General features: G+C 42.9%; 2 non-coding genes across 2 annotated transcripts; both read right to left on the bottom strand.

Annotated features, from left to right (window-relative positions):
* Positions 1-180: 180 nt before the first annotated feature.
* trnan-guu (transfer RNA asparagine (anticodon GUU)) lies at positions 181-254 on the bottom strand. The gene has a single exon. It is a non-coding gene; the product is annotated as a tRNA-Asn (tRNA).
* A 902-nt stretch (positions 255-1,156) lies between these two features.
* Positions 1,157-1,230, bottom strand: trnan-guu (transfer RNA asparagine (anticodon GUU)). The gene has a single exon. It is a non-coding gene; the product is annotated as a tRNA-Asn (tRNA).
* Positions 1,231-13,404: the final 12,174 nt, after the last annotated feature.

The raw sequence follows: 13,404 nt of genomic DNA, 5'->3' as shown, positions 1-13,404 counted from the left end.
GACCTTTGGCCAAATTAAATACAGGTTCATTGCTTAAAATTCTCAAGCACCATAGCTGACTTCTGACAGAGCCATCTTAAATTAATAGTATACTTCATATTTTATACATTTTGTCTTGTGGACAACTTTTCAGGCTGAAGTCTGAGTCCCTGCAGGTTCTGGTGCCTGAAAGGACACACTCGTCCCTGGGTGGGCTTGAACCACCAACCTTTCGATTAACAGCCGAACGCGCTGGCCGATTGCGCCACAGAGACTTGCTGTAGTTGTCTGTGGGCGTGGCCTCGATCATTACCACCTCTCATCCCTTCATTAGAGTATGTGTTCGATTTATTTATGTTTTTCATAAGGTTGATATCTGCTGTGTAGGTAACAAGTAAAGTAGCACACAACAAGTAGTCAATAACTTCCTGGTCTGACTTGTTAAAGAAAGAGATTTAATGTCAAATTGTTTCCCAAGTGCCCTCATTTGGTCTCTCAGCCTTTTTGAATTTTTTCTTGTTTGTGTGTGACTTTCATAGCAATATGACAAAAAGGTTGTTTTTTCACTTTGCTTGTGCAATTTTGACAAAAGACAGAGGAGCCTCCAGGTTGAGTCATGCATTACACTGCACTTAACAGGTCACCCTTGGAGAAATATTTTGCCAAGGAGCGTGTATAATGCGTAAGGAGAGCGTTTTGGTGGCAGAATGTTTACTTTAACTCACGTAATACGCATAAGTCAGAACTTCCCTGGGTGGGCTTGAACCACCAACCTTTCGGTTAACAGCCGAACGCGCTAACCCATTGCTCAACAGAGACTCTGCCTGGCTTTTGTTGGCAGTGGGCGTGGCTTCGAGCTTGACTGCTCCCTCATGGCGGTAGATACAAGCGTTCTGTATTTTTATGTGATGAGACTCGAGTGAACTGCTGCTGATCTATGTCAAACTTGAACCAAAAAGTAGGAGGTGCTATACAGCAAGATTACCAGTTACAATACAATTGTAATATCTCTCATCAAACAGCTCAGAATGCCTTGGCACCTTAACTCTTCTCAACCAAATGACTTAAAGGATAACTTGTGGATTCAGTGGGACAAGTTACCCATTACAGCTATCAATTTGCTACCAAACCTACAACTGGTTGCTGACCGGTAGATTTGTTGGTACACACACACACTCATCCCTGGGTGGGCTTGAACCACCAACCTTTCGGTTAACAGCCGAACGCGCTGGCCTATTGCGCCACAGAGACTTGCTGTAGCTGTCTGTGGGCGTGGCCTCGATCACTACCACCTCTCATCCCTTCATTAGAGTATGTGTTCGATTAATTAATGTTTGTCATAAGGTTGATATCTGCTGTGTAGGTAACAAGTAAAGTAGCACACAACAAGTAGTCAATAACTTCCTGCTCTGACTTGTTAAAGCTGCGGTCTGCAACTTTTTTTTAGTCATATTAGCTTGAACTGTCATGGGATTCTGGAAGTAGAATATTAAATAGTCTGTTTAGGAAAAATAACGAAATCTGTAGCTCCCTCTGAAGCCTGTAATCATGCTTGCAAAAACCGAGCGCTCCCGACTGTTTTTAACCAATCAAGTTAGGGTGGAGGAATCCTACCTGTCAATCACAGCTTGTGCACACGCTGCTGAGCGTGAGTCATCACACAGCTTGTGTGCGCTCACACTGGTGTGAACTTACGTGCACAACCTCGTCCACAGAGGGGGAGGGGTTTGGGGGGCGATTCGGAGCTTGTTAGAGGTTCGGGGAGGGCCTTGAAAGTTGTATCAGTTCGAATTTTCCGACTTTAGACTCTTAATTTTGAAAACCTGCCGACTGCAGCTTTAAAGAAAGAGATTTAATGTCAAATTTTTTCCCAACTGCCCTCATTTGGTCTCTCAGCCTTTTTGAATTTTGCAAGCATGTCAACCAAATGACTTAAAGGATAACTTGTGGGTTCAGTGGGACAAGTTACCCCGTGAATCTTTTGATTTGCTACCAAACATACAACTGGTTGCTGGCCAGTGGATTTTTTGGTATAAAAAATTGTCGCTGGGTGGGCTTGAACCACCAACCTTTCAGTTAACAGCCACACACGCTAAAAGATTGCGCCACAGAGACTCTGCCTGGCTTTTGTTGGCAGTGAGCGTGGCTTCGAGCTGCCCCCTCATGGCGGTAGATGCAAGAGTTCTGTATTTTTGCGTGATGAGACTTGAGTGAACATTTGACTGCTGACTAAATCTATGTCAAACTTGAACCGAAAAGTAGGAGGTGCTATACAGCAAGATTACCAGTTACAATACAATTGTAATATCTCTCATCAAACAGCTCAGCATGCTTTGGCACTAGAGCTGGGTCAAATAGTCGACGTATTCGACTTATTCGACGTCATAAATTCGTCGACATGAATAATTTGCGTTTTATGCGTCGCTACTTTTTTTTTTTTTTGGTTGAAGTCCCCGTTCCAAACGACCTACTAGATGAACTCTCACTCCAGTCCAGTGGTGGCAGTAAATATGCACCAGAGTCGCCAATCGGTGTAGACGCCTTAGTTTAAAACGGAAGAAGAAGAATTCATAACGATGGCGGCGGCAAGCAGTAGTTGGAGCACTGAAGAGCATATAGCTAAAAAATCACGCACACGGTCTTCCAAAGTCCGGGAATTTTTCACCCTTAATGCTGCTAACAATGTGGTTGTTTGCAGACTATGCAAATTTAATTTGGCGTACCACAGCAGTACATCAGCGATGCACGAACACTTAAAACGAAAGCACCCTGGAGCTCGTCAGGATGGCAGCAAAACACCGTAAGTTCTGTTAATTTCAAGATCCTCTCTGAATAAATGCTACGTTAGACTGTTGAGTTGTTGTCCAGTTATATTCCCGGCGTAAAATTTACGTCTTTTAATTACGACTAGAACAGGTCCCATGTTTGCCTAGTTTAAAGCTGTTAGCGCTACCAGTCCCGACATGTTTCTTCTGTGTTATCTATTTGCTAACACCGGACGGTGGATTTTATACTCTGCCATTATGTAGTTCTAGTCTACCTGTTGACTGTCGAAATTCCACGATCTAGTAGCAACCAGATCCAAGTAGTAAACACGCATTACAAGTTGACAATTTAAATTACATAAATAATTTTTTAAGTTGAGCCTCTGAGATGGCTGTAGTATAGCCTACTGTTAGCTAAATGTATCATAATAACAGCAATGATGTGGACGATGCTATATTTTTGATTTGCTGCTGTGAATATTCATGTACTTTATGTTTTTTGCCATTACAGGAGTAAGGAAAGCAGTGTGGCGGACCTTTTTTTTAATAAAAAGAACCAGGCACCTTGCACACCCCAGGAGGCTAGTGTGTACACAAACAGGATCGTCTCTATGATTGTGAAGGACATGAGGCCCCTTGCGATTGTTGAAGGGGAAGGCTTCCGTGAAATGATAAACACTTTCCACTCAGGATACACCCTTCCATCCAGGCGCCACTTCCTGACTTAATGGAGAAGAAGTATATGGTTACCATGGACAAAGTGAAAAGTGAACTAGAAAAAAAGCATTTCCAAACTATCCCTAACAACTGATGCTTGGACCATTCTGGCCACTGAGGCATATTTAGGTGTCACCTGTCATTTCATTAATGAAAATTAGGAGCTGACCTCGTTTAGCTTAACTACAATACCACTTGAGGAGCGCCACACTGCTGAAAATATTGCCTCTTGGGTTGAGATGGTGGCAGATAAATTTGATTTCTCCCTTCGAGATGATGTACTGGCGATTGTACATGATAACGCAGCAAATGTTGTTGCAGCTCTTCGCATCCTAGAGGAGAAACATGCGGTAGCATCACATCGTTGTGCCGGCCATACGCTTCAGTTGGTGGTAAATCATGCCTTGAAGAACAACCCCATGATCGACAGGACACTCGGGGCTGCATGGTCTCTTGTGAAGCATTTCAAGAAAAGTGAGCCGGCTAGCAGCAAGCTGAAACAGAAACAAAAACAGTGGGGTACAGCTGAGCATACCCTGCTCCAGGATGTGTCTGTAAGATGGAACAGCTCATGCTACATGGTAAGTCGCCTTTTGGAACAACGGTGGCCGGTGGTCCCAACACTTTCTGACCCAGACGTTACACAGCGTGGGAAGCAATACATGGATTTGAGGAATGATCAGTGGATCTTACTAGAGGAACTGGAGCAGGTCCTCAAGCCTTTCGAACAGGCCACTGTTTTTCTCAGTGGAGAGTCCTATGTCACAATATCTGTTTTACCTCCACTGCTGAAGGGTCTCCATAAGTCTACAAGAAAACCACATACGGGTCTGCTTCAGATTGCTGCAGACCAAGAGATGAAAGCAAGGTGGGAGTCTGAGTCTGCTTCAAAGAGAATGGACAAAATGTGGCCATCATTGCTGCTGCCCTTGACCCCCGCTTTCGTAGGATGAAGTTCCTGTCACCCGAGGATGCTTTGAAGGTACAAGTACAAATTCAGGCTCTGATAATTTATATCAAAAGAGCCAAGCAACAACTGGAAACGATTGAGCAGGAGCACTCGGCCTCTCCCCAGCAAAAGAACACCTCTTTGCTGGACATTCTGCTTGGCTCTGCGTAGTGTGACAGAATGAGGTCAATCGCCGCGTGCAACTGCTTCAACTGTGCGAGAGCCTCACGAGCGGCGACCAGGATTTCAAACAAGTTTGATTTTCATCCGAACGATCGGGAGGTGGTCGGGAGGGCTTAATCATTGTTACCCCATGTATACCACACGATGCGAGACGCACGATTGAGCCAAAACTTGGTCCGATCTCCAAAATAGTCGCACGAGTGAAAGTCTTGTCGACATCGGGCCAAAAATCGCACAGTGCATGCCCAGCTTTAGGAGGCCAGTGCCTTATCCACGTGACTATTCAAAATAAAAAACACAACTTAAAGAAATCGGGTAAACGATCCTCTAATCCATTTAACAAAAGTGAAAGATTTCAGTCTTTTGACAACAATAATTCTTATTTTTTACTTATATCAGAAAAGTGGACTTTGGAGAACACTCGTGAGCACACCAAACGAGTTTTAATTAAGAGTGTGTTGAAAGGTTTTCAGAGTTGGTCAAGTGTCAATTGTGATGCTATGAGTGTTACATCGTCTTTTCCAGGTTTTTTAATGAGAGATGTCGAGTTTGATTTGAAAATGTATACATAGCAGAGGATGATTTTGGTCTATTGACCTCTGGGTTATGGGCCCAGCACGCTTCCGCTGCGCCACTCTGCTACACACCTCTGATGGGATTTTCGGCTCTTTTTCGAGATGCGGCTCCAATGGCTCTTCTTACTGTGGAGAGCCGGCTCTTTCGGCTCCCAAACGGCTCCCCATATATATTTTTACATTATTAATTATTAATAGCTTAAACCTAATTTTATAACATTTTGTTTCATTATTGACATTGTTAAGCACTTATGATGAGTAAAAATGCTGCATAACAATGCTTTATAAATAAAAGTTTTATTATAACCAATTAAATTATCACAAAATAGCACCACTTCCACAAAAATAACTTAAAATAAATTAAACAGATAAAATACAAACACTCACCACAATACGAAAAAGTATCAAAGCAGCTTCATAACAAAAAAGGTGCCACAATACAAATATCAAATACAGTTCTATTCAATTAAAGTATAAAACTATGAAGGATAAAAGAGACCATGTGAACAACACCAGTTTTGAACTACTAGGCCTAGAAATGGAGAACTCACTGTATTACAAATACTCACCACAGTACGAAAAAGTATTAAAGCAGCTTCATAACAAAAAGGTACCATAATACAAGTATCACTTTCAGTGCTATTAAATTAAAGTATAAAACTATGAAGGATAAAAAACATGTGAACAACACAAGTTTTGAACCACTAGAGATGAAGAACTCACTGTGTTAAATACAAATTACCCACCACAGTACGAAAAAGTATAAAAGCAGCCCCGTCACCTTATTAATTGAAAGCTGCGTGTGATTAGTCAGATGTGTGGAGCACACGCTTCCATGAGGGCAGTGGAGACCGAGGAAAAAAAACTCTCCGTCTAGCACTGGCAGAAGCTGAGCAGAGTGAGGGGGGGGGGGGGGGGAGACAGCGAGGTATCAAGGACAAAAAAACCGACGTGGGGACAAAACTGTCGGCTCTGTGGCACTTGCAGAGCACAAGCAAGACAGCGAGATACTGAAAGAAAAAAAAAAACGGCTCCCAAATAGGATCCCAAAACGGCTCCCATTGTGGAGCCAGTTCCTGTCGTTCACTTCAAAGAGCCGGCTCTTAGAGCCGGATCGTTCGCGACCGACACATCACTAGTCTGAGGCAGACACACTCACTGACCCTGTGGACTTCGGGGTCCCGGGCTGCTTGGCCGTGAGTCATGTACAGTCTGTGGGAGAGAAGTGTGATATGATCTGGACCGTGAACAAGGTTGTAAAGCCACGAAGAACCAAGTGACAATGTCAGTAGGGATTGCAATAAAGTAATTTACACTTAATTACATGTGCTGTCTCTTAATCAATGATTTGCATTGAACCAAAATGATAGAAAGCACCTCTCTGCCGCCTGCTGTCCAGGAGCAGAGCCACTCGGCTTCCTCGGTGCTCTCCACGGTCCTCCTGATGCCCGCGCTTTCTTCCTAGCCTTCTGGGTGTAGCTAAATGGTGAAAGAGACATCCATATTCTTCATTCAGCCCATGGAATGTATGTTTAATTCTGGTGCACAAAATAATTACTATTTTGTACCTTGAAGGCTTCTTGTCCATGGCATGGAGAGCTGTGTAGCGGTGGACTATTTCCTCCTCCTTGGCTGACTAGGCTGTACTACATGCAACTCAGAATCCTACACTCACAGTTTTCTCCAGAATTGTGCAGATATATATTGTTCAATAAATAAATCCACATGCTGCAGTGGCTTACCAGGACTTAGTAAATCATTTCACCTACCTTGTGGAACCCACAGGAGCACAGAAGGCTTCCCCCGAACAGATCCTTTGTGTGGTTCTGCAGGGGACAAGCATCAATTTTCTCCAGGGCCCTTTTCCACTTCTTGGCCCCTGGACGTTTGCCAGTAGAGAAGTGGTATTGGCCCTGGGCATATTTTACACAGATGTCCCTCCAGTAAGCATCAGGTTTCCCTGTCTTAGTCATCTGCAAACATTAATAAAACAGGTTAATGTAAAGCTAGGCTATGTGTACAGAGGGTATGAATTCATCCCCCTTTCACAAAAATAGAATCATTATTATCTAAATGTGGTTTCATGTAGGGATGTTTGAGGTTGTTTGATTTAAAATTAGGCGAAACAAAAGCAATTGCACTTAGGACAAGTCAAATTTAGGGCTGGGGTTATTACAATCTCTTCAGTATATACCCAAATGTGGAAGGCAAATTAGGTCAAATTATAAAGGGCTTGCTTTCCAGGTAAAATGTGGTGGGATTTATGTCCACACTCCTCAGAAATCTTTTAGGTGCTCTTCTGGTGAGAGGCCTTAAACATATCACAGAAAATAATAATGGACTAACTGTGCTTTCTATGTTAAAATTCTCAGAATATTCCTTCCCTATTCTCACTTGTATTTTTCTTCCTTCTAAATTTTTTTTAATCCATTTAAACATACAACCATTTATACCCATTCTTCTAATTTGAACTAATAACCCTTCTCTCCACATCATATCATACGCTCCTTCAATATAAAAAAATACTGCTACAACACTCTCTTTATTTACTTGAGCCTTTCTTATTTCATTCTCTAGACATATTACTGGATCCATTGTACTTCTCCCTCTCCTAAATCCACTTTGATACTTTGATATAAGTCCTTTACTTTCTATATAATATAACAATCTTTCATTTATCATTCTCTCCATTATTTTACATATATTGGATGTTAAAGCTCTTGGTCTATCATTTTTTATTTTTGGTTTTGATTCATCTTTTCCTGGCTTTCTAATTGGTATAACCACAGCTTCTTTCCAACTTTTTGGTAATTCTCGCTCCTCCCAAATTCTATTATACAATTCCAATCAAATATTTTTAGAAAATTCACTTAAATTACTTATCATTCCATAACAAATCTGATCTTTCCTGGAGCTGATAATTTATATTTTTAAACTGCCCTATTCAATTCCATTATTGTAAATGACATATTCAATAAATCATTCGATTCGACCATTTTCTCCAATAACTCCTTATTTTCCAGAATTGTCTTTTCTCGCCCTACTACGCTGATATTTTCAGAACTATGAATTCTAACAAACACTTTTCTCAACATCTCTGCCTTATCTTTATTTTTCACTGCTGTTGTTTCTCCATTATTTAATATTGGACATCCATTCACTCTTTTAATTCCTTTCATTCTTTTAATCACTTTTAACAGTTCTTCTTACCTTCACTTGCAATTTTTTGTATTCATTCAAATTCTGAGGGCTATGATTTCTTTTTAATACTTTAAAGGCTTTATTTTGTTTCTTCCATAGCTGCAGTACATTCTAATGTCCACCATGGTACCAACTTCCTTTCCTTTTTCCCACCTTTTATCCTTATAGTTTGACTAGCCACTTCTACAATAGCATTACATATATAAAGATTAAAATCCTCAATACTACTATTTAAATCCACTTTTGGTATTTTTAATTCACTATTATCTGAATGAGCCCTGAATCTTCTAAATCTAATTATACCTGATGAGCAACAGCTGTGTCACCTCCACGAGGAGCTGATTTAAACCTCACAGGTGGGTTGGGATGTTGTTTGCTGACTGGAACAATGGGAGCTGTTGGAGTGCTGCTGATTTCTGTGCTGACGGCTTGGCTGGCCAAAGGTTTTGCATTTTGTCTGCTCTTTTTGGTGTTAAGTCCTAAAACTGGATTGTGTCTGTTGTTCTTTCTCACGATCAGCATTTGTGCAAAATATGCTCTCTCCATAGGATCATGTTGGCCAATAGTTGGGATGAATCATGGAGCTGCCAATGAGGTTCAGAAAAAGCAAAGCGGTAAGGACAGCTGTAAGAAATGTTTTAAAGCTGTAGGTTTTCATAGTAACTCAATGCCTTTTGTGTCATAGACTTGTCTTCAAGGAAACCCCTTGAACTTGTCCAGCCAATGGATTCCATGTTGGGGAAGAACTCAAAAGAAGGTATGCAAAATGAGTTTGAGTCTTCCTTGGGTGGTGAAACTTTATAAACTGCGTTTGAGCATCGACTGGAAAATGGTTTTCAGAAGACTTCTGTTTGAACAGTGACCCGTTTCAATCTGCAGCTGTTTACTTGACTTCTGCATAGTTGTATAGTACGTGTCAGGATATGGTAAAGCCCTTTAAAGCTTTGTCACACTGCAAGAAAAGTAACTAAACTGAGTTTAGGGCCATCTATTGGGGCAGGTCTGAAGTATTTGAATTTTCTGTTTATGGCTAACTTGTCTATATTTCTTAATCCATTTTTGAACTTCTTTGCAGTCTTAATGGAAAGCAAAGAAGTTAAAGCTGCTGCATCCATTGGCGACATGAAATATAAGCAAGCTGACATCTCACAAGTAAATCTGAAGGCTAAAAGAGAAGTGAATGTTTCTCTGGCTGTCGCCGCCAATCCGACGGAGGAAGCTGCCGCAGCAGTGGCGGTTGCGGCCGCCAATCCGACAGAACCTGCCGCAGCGGTTGCGGCCGCCAATCCGACAGAACCTGCCGCAGCGGTTGCGGCCGCCAATCCGACAGAACCTGCCGCAGCGGTTGCGGCCGCCAATCCGACAGAACCTGCCGCAGCGGTTGCGGCCGCCAATCCGACAGAACCTGCCGCAGCGGTTGCGGCCGCCAATCCGACAGAACCTGCCGCGGCGGTTGCGGCCGCCAATCCGACAGAACCTGCCGCGGCGGTTGCGGCCGCCAATCCGACAGAACCTGCCGCGGCGGTTGCGGCCGCCAATCCGACAGAACCTGCCGCGGCGGTTGCCAATCCGACAGAACCTGCCGCAGCAGTGGCGGTCGCCAATCCGACGGAAGAAGCTGCCGCAGCAGTGGCGGTCGCCAATCCGACGGAAGAAGCTGCCGCAGCAGTGGCGGTCGCCAATCCGACGGAAGAAGCTGCCGCAGCAGTGGCGGTCGCCAATCCGACAGAAGCTGTCGTCTAAGGCGGCTGTCATGAAGCTGTCTAACTTGCCAGCCTGAACCTCTTTTTAAATAAAACAGTGGTATTGTACAATGTGTGCTGCTGAAACCAATTCTTTGGCTCCAAATAATTTATTTATTCGTCTCGATGGAAGGGTGGCTGTCGAAGGCCTAAGGACGGGAACCAAGGAGAAATATCTTCATGTTTGGAAATGGATTTAATTTGGAGGGAACTATTTGAAGCTGCATATTCTTATAGATGCAGCACCTCAAAATGATGGCTCTGTACAGCCAGTTGCCAGCAGGGTCCTATCCAGTTTTCAGCCAAGTAACACCACCCCAGCCATAACAACAAAGTAATGTCCTTAATCAAGGAAGTGAGCTGCAATGCCTTTTCTCCACATGGGGAGGAGCAGTGACTGTTGAAGCTAAAACTGTGTACAGCTGTCTCTGTATTTTTAGTTTGGCTCGTGGAGTCATCTGAAAGTAAAATATTATGCCAGAACTCCTTTTTAAATGGTGATGAAGATGTAGGCGCCTGCAATGGTTTTTACTTCTTGCTTCTGAAGAGTGCAGACGTCTCTGCTTCCTCCTGCTGCTTACAGCTTTATTCACTTTTAAATCATTCTACTTCTTTCCGCAAGTCTTGGATATAATTTTATTTGAGGTACAATGTGATCGACACCTCCACCTCTCGGTGTCTAATGAATGAGTTAATGCGATAATAACAAGTTGACTCGCCCAGCCCTGTTTAAAATAATGGATGAAAGTAAACTAAACCCAAATTAATAAATGAAATAAAATTCAGCTGTCAGCTAAACTAAAAAAGGTAGGTATTGAGCCTCTTTTTAAAAACAACAGTCTCTGCAGCCCTGAGGTTCTCTGGCAGGTCCATAATAATGAAACGACGTCTCAACATAAGTTTTTGTTCCAACTTTAGGAACAACTAAAAGGCCGGTACCAGAGGACTTCAGGGTCCACGAGGGCCAATAATTTAAAAGCAGATCAGAAAAACAAGACCATTAAGACATTTATAAACAACTAAAAGAACCTTCAAATCAAACGGACAGGGAGCCAATGCAGCGGTTTTAAACCTGGTGTCATGTGTTCCCGCCCTCTGGTCCTCGTCAGCACACGTGCAGCTGATTCTGTAGTAATTGTAGGTAAATACTTTTTTTTGGGAAGACCAGAGAGCAGGGCATTGCAATAATCTATTCTACTAGAAATAAAAGCATGCATCAGCACCTCCGTGCTGGCAAGAGAGAGAAATGGGTGAACTCTGGCAATATTTTTAAGATGATAAAATCCTGTCTTACATTTCTATTTCATTCTATTTGTTACATTTCTAATATGTTGGATAAAATCCAGCTCAGAGTAAAAAATCTGACCAGTGATGACATGTTTAGCCGCATGTCGTCCTACAATCACTGGTTGTCTAGATGGTGTCCAGCAAACAACGTGGGCTACAGAGATAATTGGCAATCTTTCTGGAGAAAACCTGGTCTGATGAGGAGAGACGGCATCCATCCCACTTTGGAAGGAGCTGCTCTCATTTCTAGAAATATGGATGAATTTATTTGCCACCCTAAAACATGACAACCCAGGGCTCAGACCAGGATGCAGAGTTGTAGTCTTACACACTTCTCTGCAGCTTCCCACCTGCTGCTACCCACCCAATCAATTAACACAAAAGGAGCAAATCCTCTTGTGCAAAAAGAAATTATTAAAACAAAAACTTTAACTGAACAAAAACATCAAACTATTAAATGTGGTTTGCTGAATATCAGATCTCTCCTTTCCAAGTCTCTGTTAGTGAATGAGTTGATTTGTGATCATCATATTGATATATTTTGTCTTACAGAAACCTGGCTGCAGCAGGAGGATCATGTTAGCATTACTGAAGCAACTCCCTCTGACTGTTTAAATGTTCACGTTCCTGGAACCACAGGCAGAGGAGGAGGAGTGGCAGCTATCTTCAGATCAGGGTTAGGCCGATTTCAGACCAGAGCGTGGCGTGGCGGCAGCGAAATGACGGCAGTCTTACGCCGGTTATCAGGCGGTGTGTTCAACTTGGCTTTTCACACCGGACAGTCCGCGGCCGCGGTAGTTCTGCTCCAGCCCTGTCTGCATTCCCCATTCATTTCAACGGGACACCGCCGGCCGCCGCCGCCGGCCGTCCAAAGTCCGCTCGAGTTCTATTTTCCAAAAGCAGCGCGAGACGGAGGCGTCTCCGCGCCGCTACCGCCCGACTACCGCCGCGTCGGTGTGCAAGGACAGATCTGTTTCCATGTATTTTCACCTCTGCCGGTGAAAATCGCTTCCGTTCCGCCACGCTTTGCCGCCCTGGTCTGAAATAGGCCTTACTAATCAGTCCCAGACCCAAGATTAGTTTGAGCTCTTTTGAATCTCTGATTCTCAGTTTTTCCCACGCAAAGTGGAAATCCCAGAAACCTCTTGTGTTTGTTGTTGTGTATCGTCCACCTGGCCCTTATTCTGAGTTTCTGTCTGAATTCTCAGAGTTTTTATCCCAGTTAGTGCTGAGTACAGATAAAGTCATTGTAGTGGGTGACTTTGATAATCATGTAGATGTTGAAAATGACAGCCTAAATATGAACTTTAATTCTATATTGGACTCTATTGGATTTTCTCAGAGTGTACACAGACCGACTCACTGCCTTAATCACACCCTTGATCTTGTGCTGACTTATGGCATTGAGAGTGAACAGTTAACAGTGTTCCCTCATAACCCGGTCTTATCTGACCATTTTCTGATAACCTTTGAGTTTACATTACTTGACTATACAGTTTCTGAGAAGAAATTTACATATAGAAGGTGTCTATCAGAGGATGCTGTAACCAGATTTAAAGAGTTAATTCCATCATCCTTTTCTTCACTGCCATGTGCAGATATGACAGAAGACGACTACCTAAACTTTACTCCAGCAACACTTGACTCTCTTGTTGACAGCACTATAGTTTCAATGCTTACAGCACTGGGCAATGTTGCACCTCTGAAAAGGAAGGTAATCAGTCAGAAGAGGTTGGCTCCTTGGTATAATTCACAGCTGCGTGCTTTAAAGCAGACTGCAAGAAAGCTGGAGAGACAGTGGCGTTCCTCTAATTTAGAAGAGTCTCAATTAGTCTGGAAAGATAGTTTAATAACGTATAAGAAAGCCCTTCGTAAAGCTAGAACTGCTTATTATTCATCATTGATAGAAGAGAATAAGAATAATCCCAGGTTTCTTTTCAGCGCTGTAGCCAGTCTGACTAAGAGTACGAGCTCTGCTGAGCCAGTTATTCCTTTAACTCTCAGCA

Source organism: Odontesthes bonariensis, chromosome 8 (genome assembly GCF_027942865.1).
Source record: "Odontesthes bonariensis isolate fOdoBon6 chromosome 8, fOdoBon6.hap1, whole genome shotgun sequence".
Classification (NCBI taxonomy): domain Eukaryota; kingdom Metazoa; phylum Chordata; class Actinopteri; order Atheriniformes; family Atherinopsidae; genus Odontesthes; species Odontesthes bonariensis.
This window is presented reverse-complemented; position numbering and strand designations above follow the sequence as displayed.